The 15,647-nt window shown below is 45.8% G+C and overlaps 1 protein-coding gene across 3 annotated transcripts in view; it reads left to right on the forward strand.

Annotated features, from left to right (window-relative positions):
• The first annotated feature begins 12,934 nt into the window (after nucleotides 1-12,934).
• Nucleotides 12,935-15,647, forward strand: part of sema6cb (semaphorin 6Cb) — a 187,693-nt gene continuing 184,980 nt past the window's right edge. For all 3 annotated transcript variants that reach the window (XM_074682891.1, XM_074682893.1, XM_074682894.1), the window contains exon 1: nucleotides 12,935-13,129. The gene's annotated coding sequence lies outside the window, so the exon portion shown is untranslated. The remainder of the gene's footprint in view (nucleotides 13,130-15,647) is intronic.

Consider the following 15,647-nt stretch of genomic DNA (forward strand, 5'->3'; position numbering starts at 1 on the left):
TGGAGCACTGGAAGATACAAAACAGAGGTGTGGGAGAAAGCTAAACAGGAGCTACAGGCTAAAACAGGAGCTACAGGCTATAACACAGGCTAAAGGCTACAGCAGGAGCTAAAGGCTAAAACAGGAGCTAAAAGCTAAAACAGGAGCTACAGGCTATAACACAGGCTAAAGGCTAAAGCAGGAGCTAAAGGCTAAAACAGTAGCTACAGGCTTAAACAGGAACTAAGGGCACAATGCTGTGTTACCTTTTTATTGAAACTTTGAAGTGGGGAGTGGGAATGGCGCCATCTTCAGGTATAAAGCATTCCAGTTGCCAAGTTGGAAAAACGTGCCATGACAGCAACATTTCTGAATATAAATATGGAATAATGTTATATATTTACTGCAACAAACACTGCTCAGAAATGCTAAAATACAAGATTTTAACAGGCGCTTGTTTACTGTTTACACCTGGGGGCAGCCATCTTTGATTGGTGGATCCACCGACTCGTCAGGAGGAAAGTCTGACTTCAGGGGACAAAATCTCCCTCTGGGGACTCATAAATTCTGACTTCTGGGTACAAATGGAACGTACCACAAAGCTGGAGTTAAACACGAGCTAAGGGCTAAAGCACGAGCTAAAAGCTAAACCCGGGTTAATCTGTTTGAGCTCATGTTCATTCCAACCCACACAGGATAGAAAATTGTCTCTGCAGCAGTCTGAAATCACTTGGCTGACCTCGGAGCACGCTCCTTACGAGCTAACGAGGGTCCTGGTCCACTCAGAGCTGCCGTGGAGTTTTCCTGTGATCACTCTGAACCTCCTGATGTGATAACTCAGCGTTTCCTGAAGGTGAAGGAGGAAGTTTCAATCTTTAAGTGAACAAGGACGAGAAGCTCCAGGGCACCAACTCTTCCCGTCCTTGTGCAGAGGTTGTTTTGCTGACTGCTGACACATTTTCCTCCTCCAGCTTCCTGCTCCTCTCCACCAGCTCACACACTTTTATTAATCTACTGTTTAAAAACCATCAACGGCTCCGAGACTCTGGTCAAACATGAGGGACTCAGAAAGTTCCAGTTTCTGACACTTCTTCTTCTTCCTCTCTGTGTTTCTTTGTGTGAAGATGAAAAACTTTGTGAAGTGTGAGCAGGTGATGTGTTTGTTCAAGATCAGCCTGAAGATACTGTGAACCCTGAGCTCCTCTCTGTGTAATAATCCCTGAAACCCTGGAAACCATCAGACGGATCCAGCAGCAGCAGCAGCAGCAGCAGCAGCACAATAACCTCCTCCTCCTCCTCTATCTCCTCCTCCTCCTCCTCCTCTATCTCCTCCTGCACGCTTGTTTCTCTCAGAGGGGTAATGATGCTATTTGGGGGGACAGCCTTGATAACTCTGCACAGATAATCTGGCCTTGTAATCTCCTCTACTGTAAATTGGGCCCTTCCTCCGCCTCGCCATGTTTCTGTGAAGTGTCTGGGAGAAACACTTCGCCACTGATCACGCCGCTCGCTGCGTGCTCGCTGCCCGCTCGCTGCCCGCCTCAGCCTCCATTAAACCTCCCTCATGTTGTCATTTTTCTTTTTTTTTTGGTGTATGGCTTCGTCTCCTCTTCCCAGAGGATCTGATCTCTTTTAAGGACTCTCACTTTAAATCCACTCAGATAGTTTTCCACTTGGCTGTTAGATGGGATCTCTGTCCACAGAGCGTGAGGCTCAGAGCGCGAGGCTCAGCACGGGCCGGCGGTTAGAGAGATTATGGTCATTATAACCTGAATGTCCTGAGGAGAGGGTCGGTGCTTCAGAGGGGTCAGACGTCCGGCTGCTGTGTGAAACCAGTGTGACTGATGAATGTCTCTTTAAGGAATATGAAACACAGACAATTTTTGAAGTTTTTGAAGAACTTTCATGAAAAACACTGGGGGAAAAATCAAAAAGAGCATCTTTCTGAGCTTGAAGGAAACACTCAGAGCTCTGCTGTCCTCACCTCCTGCTTCACCTGCTCAGATTCACTGATTCCTGTGACTCCACGGTCGGTCGTCAGGGCCGACAGGAACACATCCAGCTGAGTCCAGGACGTTTCTGACCCCAGGTGAAATCTGTGCAGCTCAGTGGCTTTAAAAACCCTTTTACACGGGTAATACTGGTGTGTGTGTGTGTGTGTGTGTGAGTGTGTGTGTGTGTGTGTGTGTGTGTGTGTGTGTGTGTGTGTGTGTGTGTGTGTGTGTGTGTGTGTGTGTGTGTGTGTGTGTGTGTGAGGACCCTGTAGGCAGAGACTCACACCCTCACCCAGTTAAACTCTTATTATCTGTGTTTTATTGGACGCTGTGGGAAAAACCTGGACCCAGAATCCAGGTACAGAACCAGAACCTCCTGCTTTGAGTCTCTGCCTGTTTGAGTTTCATCCTCTGAGGTAATCAGGGACATTTTTGTCTTTTCAGATCATTTTTTGCTTGATTTTCAACCTTAGTTTTTACAAAGAGTGATGTTTTGTAAGAAGTTTGTTTTTATTAATAAAAAATTCAAAATTCAAACTTTTCCCCAGAGGCGACTTTACACTGGGGTATACTTTTCCTCCCTTTGAGGACAATAGAGGACAAAAACTGCGATAAAAACATAACAGAATGATTTTTTTTTCTACTTTTTTTTCTCAAATCTTTCAATCAAATTCTATCCTAATCAAATATTTCAATATTTAATTTTTTTTATTTTGACCCTTTTAGTGCCCATTCGTTAGCTGACCTTCACAGCTATAAAATACTGTAGTGCTGCTATTTTCTGCTTTCCCTGAAAATAATAAGATATCAGGTGTTTTTGGATCAGACTGAATTAGATTGAGAGATCTCAGGGGAAAAAAGGTGAAATGTTTCTCTGTCGTCTTTTTTAAGTCGTTTTTGGTCAGGACATGTTTGTCCTCTGTTGACCGGAAAGCGTCATGAATTAAGAATCTGATTATGTAAAAAGTTAAATAACTAAATAAATAAATGTCAATGCATCAAAATCTACTCTTATTCTAATATATGTTTGACCTGATATCAAAAACAAACATTCCTTCAATATTTATTATATTAAAAAATACTAAATATGTATTTTAAAATAAAATGGTGACATCATGTCATAAAATGGGAACTTAAAGGATTAAAAAAATAATAATGATAATAAAGAATCATTTAATTGAAAAATGTGAGCAGGACAAAATATTAATCTGCAATGTTACTATTGCAGATTTTGGTTGAAGACCTTTTTGTCCTCTAATGTCCTCAAAGCGGGGTAAATTTTAATGTGGTAAATTAAAGTGTAGTGAATTTAAGTGGGGTAAAAAAGGTTGAACTTCACAGAAACACAGAGCAAACAGCAGCCAGACAAAGACCAACCCAGAGCAAACCTGAAGCCCGATCCAGCTCCTGCTCCTGAGTCTGTGGATCCTCATGTCACATGTTGGTTCAGACAGGGCTGGGTTTAAAGCTGCAGAGTGGACCGGAGCAGTTCTGGGTCTTACAATGAAAGAGGGTCCTCCAGGAAGAGGATCAGAGCTCAAACTGTGAGAGTCCACTCTGCTGGAGAGCCCTCGAGCCAGACGGTGGAGTTTAACCCCAGTCACACCGTCAGGCTATCAAAGTCCGGAGCAGCTTTGTCTTTTTCCAACACAGAATAAATCTGATGACCAAGAGATGAACGGACAGGAGTCCAGGGAGAGGCCGTGCAGCCGGTGATAAACGTCCTGAAGAATGTCGTCTTTTTATTTTCCAGAGCTCCACCTTTCAGAGCACGCCGTGATCACTTCCCCTCCAGCTTTTCTCTGTCATCCAGTTTTATTTACAGCCCGGGCTGAAAGCTGACAAATTTAACTGAGCCCAGGCGCAGGATAAGCTTCACTCCTCCATCACTACAAGAAACCAATACAGAGGAGGTCAAAGGTCACGAGCACAGCTTCCAGAGCTGCAGTGACAGGACGATGAAAGCTGAATAAAACAACAGCGCAGACAGATGTGGAGACCAGGACGAGTCGATGTGAGACGCTTCCTGAAAAGATGAGGTGCCACGTGATTGGCTGGTTAGATATTTGCCTTAACGAGCAGCTGAACAGGTGTACCTGATAAAGTGTCTGTGGGTGTGATCAGATTAAATCCATCCAGGCCTCTCAGATCCCTCTCACAGTCCTCCTCAGCAGAGTAAGATCTGAGCCGTCCTCCTCCAACAGTGAGACTCTCTGACTGATGGAGGCGTGTAACCCTGAAACGTTATCATAATTAAGTCGTTATCTCGTGACGCTGCAGACTTTGGGAAGTGAACCAGGCGCTGTTTGTTTCCTGGAGATAACAGAATAATGAAGCTGAGGTCGTAGCTCGATTCTTACAGATAAGCAGCTCCACCAGTCGTCTCCACACCTCACCATGGACGGGAAACTTTACGGCAACTCCAGATGCAGACCAGGGACAGCTGAGTCTTAGACCAGTACTGGTCTGATCCCAGTTTCAGTGAGGGGCAGCAGAGAGAGTTTAAAGCGTCCTCTCTGAGCATGAGCTGCTGTTTGCTGGAGTAATGCAGAGAGGATGCAAACAGTGGGATGTTTCAGCTGTGGACGTTTCCAGTCTGAGCTGGTGGAGAGCGTGGACGTTTCTGCAGCAGCAGGTTTCTGCAGCAGCAGGTTTCAGCAGCAGGACATTTCTGCAGCAGCAGGTTTCTGCAGCAGGACATTTCTGCAGCAGCAGGTTTCTGCAGCAGCAGGTTTCTGCAGCAGCAGGACGTTTCTGCAGCAGCAGGTTTCAGCAGCAGGACATTTCTGCAGCAGCAGGTTTCTGCAGCAGGACATTTCTGCAGCAGCAGGTTTCTGCAGCAGGACATTTCTGCAGCAGCAGGTTTCTGCAGCAGCAGGTTTCTGCAGCAGCAGGACGTTTCTGCAGCAGCAGGTTTCTGCAGCAGCAGGTTTCTGCAGCAGGACGTTTCTGCAGCAGCAGGTTTCTGCAGCAGCAGCTTTCTGCAGCAGCAGGTTTCTGCAGCAGTAAGTTTCTGCAGCAGCAGGTTTCTGCAGCAGCAGGTTTCTGCAGCAGGACGTTTCTGCAGCAGCAGGTTTCTGCAGCAGCAGGTTTCTGCAGCAGCAGGTCTGGCAGAGACTGAACCATCAGCTCCGTTTGTTCTGCTGCCATTTGTCCCGACGCTGACCTGCTGACATTAACTCAGATGATAAACAAACACACAAATCCCTGCTAAGCTTTGTTTAGTGGAGAAACCTGCTGGGGATTATCAATCCCAGGATTGGATTAAGATCACTCAGACAGCAGGGACACTCAGCGCATCGCTAATACGGCCAAATGGCTCGCCGTGTTCCCAGTCTCAGCGGCTGATTGTGGCGTTTGGTGGCTGAGGCTTTCTTCTCCGGGATCAGGAGCTGATACTGTAACTGTGAACACATCAGAGCAGCTCGTCGCTACACGAGGTCGTTACAAACAGCTCTGATCGACGCGCTACAGTGTTTCACGTTCTCAGTGTGGTTGATCTGATCTGAAGTCAGCTCCTTTTGGCTCAAATCTCCACTGTGTGGGATCCAAACTGCGTCGTCTTTCTTTAGGGAGCTTTTGCTGATGTGACCTCAGAAACTCCTGCAGATCAACTTTGACATTGGTTAAAAATGAGACACGGTCAGCTGATCATTTCAGCGCCCATCAAGACTGAAGTTCCTGGTGAAATGTTCCCAGGAACTTCATGGTACCTGTTTCCTGTTGTTTGTAGATCAGATGATCAAAACCAGACCAGTGACGTATGGAGAGGAAAATAAAAGTAATTGCAACACACCACCAGACCAGTAGAGGGCAGTAAGATGTTTACAAACACATTGATATGTGCAGCTCCTCTGTTAGCCTGTTAGCATGGAGGATCTTCAGCCTGTGCTGGTTTTGATGGAGCTTTATTTCACTGCTGATGGGTTTGTAAACACTTGGAAGGAGATAAGTCTAAGTGGAAACCGTGGCTGGTTGAAGATGTTTTCAAAGACTCAGAAACTTCTGGACCATTGTGCCTCCTGAGGCGTGAAGACGGCAGAGATCAACGTGTTTAAAAAACAAACCTGCTGATTGAAGACTCTGAGCTGGATGCTTCCTCCTGAAACAGCTTTAGATCATCAGTTAATCCTAATCTGATGAGCAGATTATCTTCAGTGTATCAGACTAATCCAGGATGACTTCTCCAGGTCTTCCTCTGTGTCTGAACAGCTGCTGTGACCTGGATCTCCTCTGACACGTTCAGCTGAAGGTCTCCAGTTTACAGGGTCACTCTTTAAACTGGAACACCAGGAGCTGATTTTGGACACTGTCATGTGTTTATGTGGTAAGAAACTTTGAGTTTGTTTAATAATAAAATCTCAAAGTTTTTTAATTTAACATACTCATTTCTCCATATTTAACCTTGCAAAGATGTGTTCATGTCCAGCATGGAAAATCTCCTACTCTTCCACTCCCTCACAGACAAAGGATGTGTTCAGGGACCTAAACATGGTACTGGTTGATTCTACATGAAGTGGTACTCAGTTGGTACCTATAAAAGTTCCTCATTCAGTACCCATCCTTTACACAGACACATTCATACTGTCAGGCTCAAAGACCATTAAACCGTTAAACCAAGTCCATCACAGCTGGGGGGTCAGCTTAAGCCCCGTTTCCACCAAGTGGTCCAGTTTAGTCTGTCTCAGTGCAGCTCACATTTTTTGGGTGTTTCCTTTGACTAAAACCAGGACAGGTCCTCAAATCCCCGACCAGTACCGTCCCACTTTCTGGTTCTGTTGGGGTGTCAAACAGGTGGAGCTAGAAACACTGCAGACTGTTGATTGGTGGAAAGAATGGTCACTTCCTGTGTGACCGTGGGGACAAAGAACAACACATAACCCTGCATGTTTAACCCTCCTGTTCACTTCCTGAAAAGAACTTCCTGTTTGTTTGAAAATGGCGTCACCAAACCGCGTTCCATGGGCAGCTACAGAGATTTCTTCTTCGTTGGATTTATTAGCAGGGTACACTGCTATGCTGCTACGCTATCATGTAGCTGACACAGCATCTGGCTCACACGCCACACAGGGTTAAAAACACTGCAGCTGCTCCACCAATCAGAAACATTTAGCTTGTTCTTCATTAGGTTCATTAACCCAGAACTGAATCCTGACCCTGGTTCCTGTGGTTGAAAAGCACCTTTTTAATTTAGAGCAGTGTACAGAGGAGAGCGTGTTTAATGCTCTGTCTTCTCCTCTGTCCCTCACTAACTGGAGGAAACTCTCTTTGGATCCAGACTCTGTGAAGGAAAATCCTTGAGTCCTCGTCCTGATGGAAACTGATTGTTTGGCTGAAGTGGTTTAGTAATTCCTGTGAGTAACCACCAGCACACTCCTTGATCAGAGTCAGGTGTTATGGGTCTGTCAGCTCACTGTGTGGCTGGAAGCTGCTTCTTTAAGAGAGCTGAACATCTGTGAATACTGAGGAGGACTGAGAGTCAGGGACAAACCAGCTTCCATAGGTGGACGGCCTCTGTGCTTCAGCCCGTCTGTGAAGTCCTGAGAGACGACCAGACGCTGAGGCCTGGAGGAGGATTGTCATCATTACGCTGGATTCACAGCCTGCTCCTCTCCCTCCCTGCTCCTCAGATTTCACTCCTCCAGCCTCCTCAAAGACACCCGGGGGACCAAACACAAGATATATCTTCTGTGTGTTCCTGGTAATTGGCTCTGAGGTGACGGGGGCCTCCGAGTCCTTCCAGCAGGGGCCAGAACGGGCTGTTAGAGCTCAGCCATCGTGCTCTCACACTCCTCCGTCAGCTCAGGCAGGAGTCGACGCGCTGCAGCGTGATCGCGTGACTCAGGCTTCAGGTGGAGGGATCATTCCTCCAAACTGCGCCGTGGTCACAGGACGGCCTGTGGTTGTTAGCATGTTTAGTTTTCAGGTTTCAGGCCCTGTGTGTCCAGGTGTGTGCTGATGATAAGAGCAGGAAACAAAACGTCCTGAAGACGTTATTTTTCAGAGAGTACTACATCTGACTCAGACAGGTGACATACAGACTAAGTTTACATCAGAAAAAGGAAAATCTAAAATTATTCTTTGGGGGGGTGATAGTGCTCATGGGAAACGGAGTCTTCATCCAGGGAAAAAACACTACCACTTTTTGCCACAGGTGTCACTGCAATCAACACCAAACTGATAGTCCTCACAGAGCCTTCAAGTAAAAAAAAAACAAATTACTTTGATTACAGCAAGAGAGAAGTGAGAAGAGAAAGATCAGTGAAGTAAAACTCAGCAAACAGTACAAACACTAAGCTAACTTTAACACTGAGATACGTAAAATAAAAGTAAGTGGAATAAACCAATTTAAAAATATTAACAAGAATTACTGAAAAATATAATATTAAATTGAATTAAATTAAATTTGAAATAAAATAAAATAAAATAAAATTAAATTAAATTAAATTAAATTAAAAAATTAAATTAAATTAAATTAAAGTAAATTAAATTAAAAAATTAAATTGAATGAAATTAAATTTAATTAGTGAATTAAATTAAATCAAATGAAATGAAATTAAATAAATAAATAAATATTTAGATTAACCTCCTTTGATCCGGCATCCTTATATATGAAAATCATCTTTCTGCCTCTCAGACCCTTGATATTTCATTTTCTAAACTTTGACCTGCTCACCTCATCTTGATCCGTTGTCATTATCATCATTATCATCATTAAAATATGTGTGATATCTCTAATAACTGAAATCTCAAAGCTAACTAACTGCACCAACAACCATAACTTCCTGTACAAAAAACAAGTTTAGTCATTAAACGTATTAGATGTGTTTTTTTTTTATCCCTAATAAAAAGAAGTAAAAAAAAACGAACACCAGACCAAAGCTCAGGTCTCAGTGACGGTGCGTTCACTGACAGGGCTTTGGAATAATAACTCCCTGATTCATTAATATCCTTTATTCCTCTTCTTAAAACTTCATCTTCCTCTGTTTTATCTCATTGTTCGATTTATTCTTTTAGTTTGCTTCAGAGATTTTAATCCCCTGCTCTGATTACTGAGTGTATTGTTTTATTTCTCTTCTTTTCATCTTTCATTATTATTTTTAGCCTCATTCTGTCTTCAACGCTTTTATTTGCCCTATTCTTCTTCAGTGTTTTTATATCCTTTGTTATTTCTACGGCTTTTACTCATTCATACTCATACTCGTTCATTTGTTTAAGTGTTACAGTCGTCATCATTTCACTTCTTTGCTCCTGGACTGATGATGTTGGGTCTTAAAGCTGTCTGGGTTTGTCTTGTTGTTTCACGTCTTTTCTCCTGTTGGGTTTGTTGTTGGATTATTCTTTTCCTTGAGTTTTCATGTGTAAGGATTTTGAAGCTTTTCTCCTGTTGAAGTTTTTACTCGTCTGCTTGAGCCCTTTGTGCATCCCTGGTTTAAAGTTACTGATCAAAAGAAGATGTTATCAATAGTATGATTGTTGTTTCTTATACACAGCTAAGCTATGCTACGCTAAGCTAAGCAAGAAAGAAAATACAACGAGCAGCCGCCATGATCACCTGTTGTTTGGTCAGTGGTGATGGATCAGATCTTGAAGGAGACCTGGACCAGGTCTGGCTCCATGTTTAAGGTAAAGCTCAGCTCAGAGTCTGATAATCCCAGCCTGCTCTTCATTCCCCCAGCGTACCACAGTTAGCTCATCTCAGGTCATTTGGAAACAGAGGTACAGCTGTATTAAAATGAGAACATCAAACAGGAAGCTGACAGGTGCCTTTGGACAGATGCTAAGCTAACTGCTCCCTCTTCCTGTTTAACGTCCCTCCATCTGCCGTCTGAAGATCCAATAAACCAGCAGATGTGAAATCTTTTCCAGCTCTCCTGGCAAAGGCTCCAATATTTCCCAAAAATCTGAACTATTTACTGAGTAATAGGAGAAGCATCGGCGCAGAAATCACTCCATCAGCCGGGCTTTGTGTGCAGAGGAAGGAGCAGCCCCCCCACGGCGGTGGAGGTGTTGAGTTCAGGCTGCTGCTCTGCTGCTGAGGGAGAAAACCATGAAAACTCAAAAAGGAGAACAGCTTGTCAGTGTATCATCCCGTCCTCTGCCAAAAGCCTTCCTGGCAGAGCGTTACGGCGAGCCGGAGTAGCCAAACATTTAGAGTACACGCGAATCACAGCCCTCTGAGCCCGCGTCCTCTTCCTCCCCTCCACAGAGCCTCGCCACAACAGGCCGCCTCTCCTCGCGCTGCCAGGAGAAATGACTGGAGTAAATCTCCAAGCGTTGAGTCAGAGTCGAGCAAATTCGCTCAACCATTTTTCATTTCTGCGGCTTGAGGCCAAAGAAGAATGTAATGAACAAGCAGGACCTGAAAGGAGGCCATCTCTATTTATCTGCCTGGTGAAGTGTCCAGCAGTGCATGGATTAAAGCCGAGGAGACAATGGCTGCAGGAGCGGCTTGAACTTTTGTGCTGCTCCTCCATAACTCAGGAGTTTATGGGAGGAAGACTGACTGATGGGGAAATGGACTAAAGGAGGGCTGAGCCGAGTCTGTGTGAAGCTGTCAGACCCAGAGCTGCAGCTCAGGTGGTTTATGACTGTTCCTGTGGCTGTCCTCCACACCATCATCATCTTCATCATCATCATCATCGTCATCATCATCGTCATCAGTATCATCATCATCATCACCATCATCATCGTCATCATCGTCATCGTCATCATCATCATCATCATCATCATCATCATCATCATCATCATCATCGTCATCATCATCATCATCATCATCTTCATCATCATCATCATCATCATCGTCATCATCTTCATCATCATCATCATCATCATCGTCATCATCGTCATCATCGTCATCATCATCATCGTCATCATCATCAGCTGATCGTTGTTGTTGTTTGTCCACTCTGTCCCAGCTCTGTGTATCACACTCTCTGCAGGACACAGTCCATTCGTCTGCTTTGATCAGGGTCATCAGAAACACACTTTACATTTGTTTTTCATCCTCTCCTCTTGTTTCTGCTGCACTGTGTCACAGTGGTAGATCTGGAGAGGACTAAACGCTGTGCTCCAGTAAAACGGGCGGTCAGTCAATCAATGAGTTGGTGGCCTGAAAACAATCTCACTCATTCATCAAGCAAATAAAATCCAAATGTTCTGCTTTCTGTGTGTTTTTACGGCACTCTGAAGTCAGCTCGAGTGTTTCTGATCCTGAACCTCGGCCTCTGAACTTCAGTCGTTTGTTAAAACTCATCCTAAAAGTTCTGGTGAGTATTTGATGCATTAATCAGACTTACCCTCCAAACTGCTTCTGCATCAGCTCCTACAGGTGGCGCTGTGTCCTTTTTCACAAGCTAAGCTGGTTCCTGTTCACCTGCAGAGGAAACAACCTGCTGAAGATGATGATGTCTGAGATGGATGTAGCTGTAGCTCGTCATGTTTCTAAAGTACTCTGCTCGTTAGTGACATCACCTGGTGTTTGTTCGTTGTGTTGCAGCCATAGACTGTATAAAACATGGACGTAGTCTCGCCGACGTCGCCCGTCTGTTTCTGAAACAGAAAATGAAGCAGATCGGCTATAGCAGCCATATTGGTAGGGGAAAGGGCTTCACCTACAGCCATAGGGCGCCTGTCGGTCACGTGACCCTCAGCTGTGCCTCTTATTGGGTGAGCTCCTGATCTTAATATCCTCTGAACGGCTGAGTTAGAAAAAAATCACCCCCCGTACAGTGGGAGCTGATAGTTAAATTATCGACTCAGACAGGAGACGTTTGTCGATCCAGGCTGTAAATAGGTTAATTTCTGATTTGTAAACAGCTTTTTTTGGCTTGGTGTGTTTGTGACTTCCTGTACTTCCTGTAGCCTCAAGCTACTGGAGAAACAGCAGATTTTAACACTTCTGCATTCACTCATATTCTCAGACCGGAGGTTGCTGCTTGGTTGGAGCACAGTCACCCTGTCTATCATCTGGAGTGAAATGTGTTCACGCTGAACGCCGAGGTGTACCAAGACCTGCCGAACCAAACCCCAGTCTGATAGCAACCATATGATCAAAGTGTGTTAATCAAGCTGTACTCTGTCTGTTTTCAGTCTGACTAAGCTGTTTGCATTCATCTCAATAGTCTGATCTTGTGCTGACTTAGCTCATAGTCTGATTTCTTAAACTGTATGTATACCTACTGACTGTCACAGTTTGGATTTGACCCATTTTTGCAAATTTAGAGATTTTTGGGGGGAAATTTTAATCAATTTTTTTTACATTTCTAAATATTTTGAAATTTTTGAAAATTAAAAATTTTTGTTCAAAATTTTGCAAAAGTAACATTTCTTTTATTTTTGCAAAGTTTTTAAAAATTTGACAATATTTTGAAATTTTTGAAAATTCAAAACTTTTGTTGAATATTTTGCTAATTTTTAAAATTTCAAATAGAGAATTTTTCTCTACATTTAAGCAAAGAACTTCATCCACTTATTAGTTTAATTGTGGAGATAAATCAGATTTTTGTGGCTAAAACACTTGGACACTTCACACAGGAAACTTTTCACCGTCATCCAGAGAAAATCTTTCTGTGTTCCTCTGACTGAGTCTGACTCTCTAACTCCAGTGATTCCTCCATCTTTGAGTTTTTCTGCTCCTGTTAATAGACTCATCAGCATAAACATCATTTTTTAACAGCTCCTCCCATAAAGTCAAACTGAGTGTGTTTTCAAACCCCTCTGCTGCGCTCTGATTGGCTGGCTGAGTTACAGCAGGGCCCTGATGTTCTGGTATTCAACATCTGGGAGCGAAGTGAGCCACAGCTGGGCGGGGCTAAGACAGGCACTGGAGTCATCAACCAATAGGAGAGGACAGAGCTCTGGCACCGCTCTGTGATTGGATGGCAGGCCTGTCTCGCGCAGGGAGGGGCGGGGCCTGTGCGGCGGGTGGAGTGTTGTGATTCAGTCTGGCTCCAGTCTTGTCAGAGGAGTGAGGAGCGTCTCTGCGCCGCTCTCCGCCGCTCTGGGATTAACTCAGCGTTTCTGGAGAAAACTTATCAAACTGACGCTTCTGCCTTTTCTGTTTCTACCGAGACTTTACCGCCTGCGCTGCTGCCCGCGGTGACACCTCGGAGGTTTGTTTTCCTCACCGTGGAGCTGCGGAGGAACAGTGTAAGGTAAGGGAGAAGTGTGTGTGAGCTCGGTGAGGAGTTAACGATGCTGCTGCTGCAGCTGCGCTCTGCGCGCTCCGTGTCCGCTCCGTGTCCGCTCTGTGGGAGCCTGGTGCTCCAAGTTTCACTCCACTCAGGGATTATTTCATGCGTGAACGTCGTCATTAATTTCTGGAACATGTCCGACACGTTTCCTGACCGTGAAGTGCTCATTTCGGGTCTGTAAGTTGAGTTAAAGCGCCAGGAAAGCTGCTTCCCTCCCAGCAGCAGACCTCACTCTGATTCTCAGGCTCTGAGACATTTTGTTTTCGGGCTTTGACATCTGCGTGTTTGTGCAGAATTACCCCAAAAACCAGCTCTGCTGCTGTGTCATCGCGTTTTCAGGATTCCTGTTTGCAACTTGTGACAGAAACAGCTGATCGAGAGCCTGTCACTGTGTCAATCTGGATCATTCCTCAAACAGAGACACATAGATCTGCAACACACACCAGGAGATCAGCTCATCACACTAACAGATCAGAGTGTGTGTGTGTGTGTGTGTTTGATCCAGTGTGTTCACTCTGCACATTTCACTTCACATGCTCTGAAAACCATGTTTTCTTCATCTGCAGCTCCTGGAGCCAAACTCCCCTGGAGGGGGAGGCGATGAGCTCATTGTTCTTACAGGTTTAAGGATCACTGTGCAGCAGAGCATGCACAAAGATTAAAACCTGGTTTCTGCTCCTACAAGACCCCCCCTCTCCCCCAGGAGCCTCCACCTCTGCTTGTTTTTGTGGATATGGATGTTTCTGTTGCAGCTTTTCTGCAGCTTTTTTAACAGCTCCTCCTGCAGCTCCTCTTGCTGCTCCTCCTGCAGCTCCTCTTGCAGCTCTGGAGCCGTCCTCCTGCGCAGCTCTGATTGAGTCTCTGCCTGTTGTGCATTAGCCCTCTCGCTGCCCTCGGTGGGTGTTCAGTTTCAGCTGAGGCTAAGAGCATTTCAACAATAAATAAATCTCTCCTGTGCGCAAACAGAGACAGACTACACCACTACTCCTCCATCGATCTTGGCCGGTTGTAAGGAATTATTTTTTGCCCTGTTGCCTGCCTGACTGAGGAGCAGCTCGGCCCTCCCCCTTTCTCTGTGATAGATGTTGTTTTGCTAAAGTTTTGCAGGCGTTTATATAAAAATGGGTAAAAACACCAGAGCAGCTGCATCAGACACATTTCCTGCTCCTCTGAGGCAAAGCTCTGTGTTTGGAAACATGACTTTAGTGATGAGATCATTTCTCTAATTGACATTTTTACAGATTTGAAAAACAAGCTGGATGGATTAATCCTGAAAGTATCCCTGACACCCCCTCCTCCTCTCAGATTGAGCTCCTTGTTTTGACTCTCGCTGGAAAAACATCACGCAGCCCTGCTCCAGCAGTCAGATGTTTAAGTGGAGAGCGTGTGGTCTGGTCTTGTGATCCGCTCTGGTTTGGTCCTCTTCCTGCCCGTCTCAGCTGCTGCAGGCGTGCAGGGCGCCGTGAGGGGCTGCTTCCCTGCTCGGTGTGCAGCTCAGAGGACGTCTTCAGGAGGTTTGGTGGTTTTATTTGACACGCCGAGGAGGAGAGGTGCTGCTCTGCCTCCTGCTTCTACTTCACACAGATCTATGTTCAGCTCTTGTTGTGGTCGTCTCCTACACGTCCAGCAATCAGCTGGGCTCTGTTTCCCGTGCTTCACGCCATTAGAGGGTCACGTTGGTGCTGACGGGTGGTAAATGTGAGAGCCGAGCGTTCATTTCCCCGTCCCTCTGCAGGATGGCTCCGGCTGCGTCGGGCCTGATGGGTCTCAGTTAGCATGGGTAATGACGCGGTTAGCTCAGTTTGTAATTTTATTTCCCATTTCCATTTCTGCCCCTGCTTTCGGTTTGAGACGGCGAGGAGCGTGGAGTGGAAGGAGGGAGGGGGCGCCGTGCGAGTGCAGATGGCGTCCTCCTAATGGGTCCTCAGGGTAATGATGGTTGAAATAGGCTCCTAACCAGGGGCTGAGGACTGTGGCCCCTGGGGGACGTTCAGTGAGCATATTTCCATTTTCATCATCGAGATGAAGTGCTCAATATCCAAGCGTGGCTACATCTAACCCTCGCCGACGCCGTTAGCGCCATGAGCGCCGTTGGCGCTGCAGTTTGGTTTGGTCAGGGGAGGAAAGTGAATTTCATCTGGAGGACACGTTACATTAACCCCCAGGCGGACTACAGGTGCCCCCCGCTCGGCCCCTCCCTCGTCTCAGGCCCCTCCCTCGTCTCAGGCCCCTCCCTCGTCTCAGGCCCCTCCCTCGTCTCAGGCCCCCGTCGGTCTGCTGTGATCGCGGCGGCTCTGATTTGTCTGAAGTGTCTCACACCACGAGTCAGTGTGGTGGAAAGAAGGGTCCAGAGCGGCGCTGTGCTTCAGGAAGCAGCGTTTAATCTCTGCCTTCACGCCCACGACATGAGGGACTTTGTTTGGCCCTGCCCCTGAGAGGGCCCCGGCCCCTGGCACCTCGTATATCATGCTGGTAATGG

The sequence above is a fragment of the Halichoeres trimaculatus genome, unplaced genomic scaffold, assembly GCF_033239565.1.
Source record: "Halichoeres trimaculatus isolate MK-OKI-2021-1 unplaced genomic scaffold, fHalTri1.1 fHalTri1_scaffold_12, whole genome shotgun sequence".
Classification (NCBI taxonomy): Eukaryota; Metazoa; Chordata; class Actinopteri; order Labriformes; family Labridae; genus Halichoeres; species Halichoeres trimaculatus.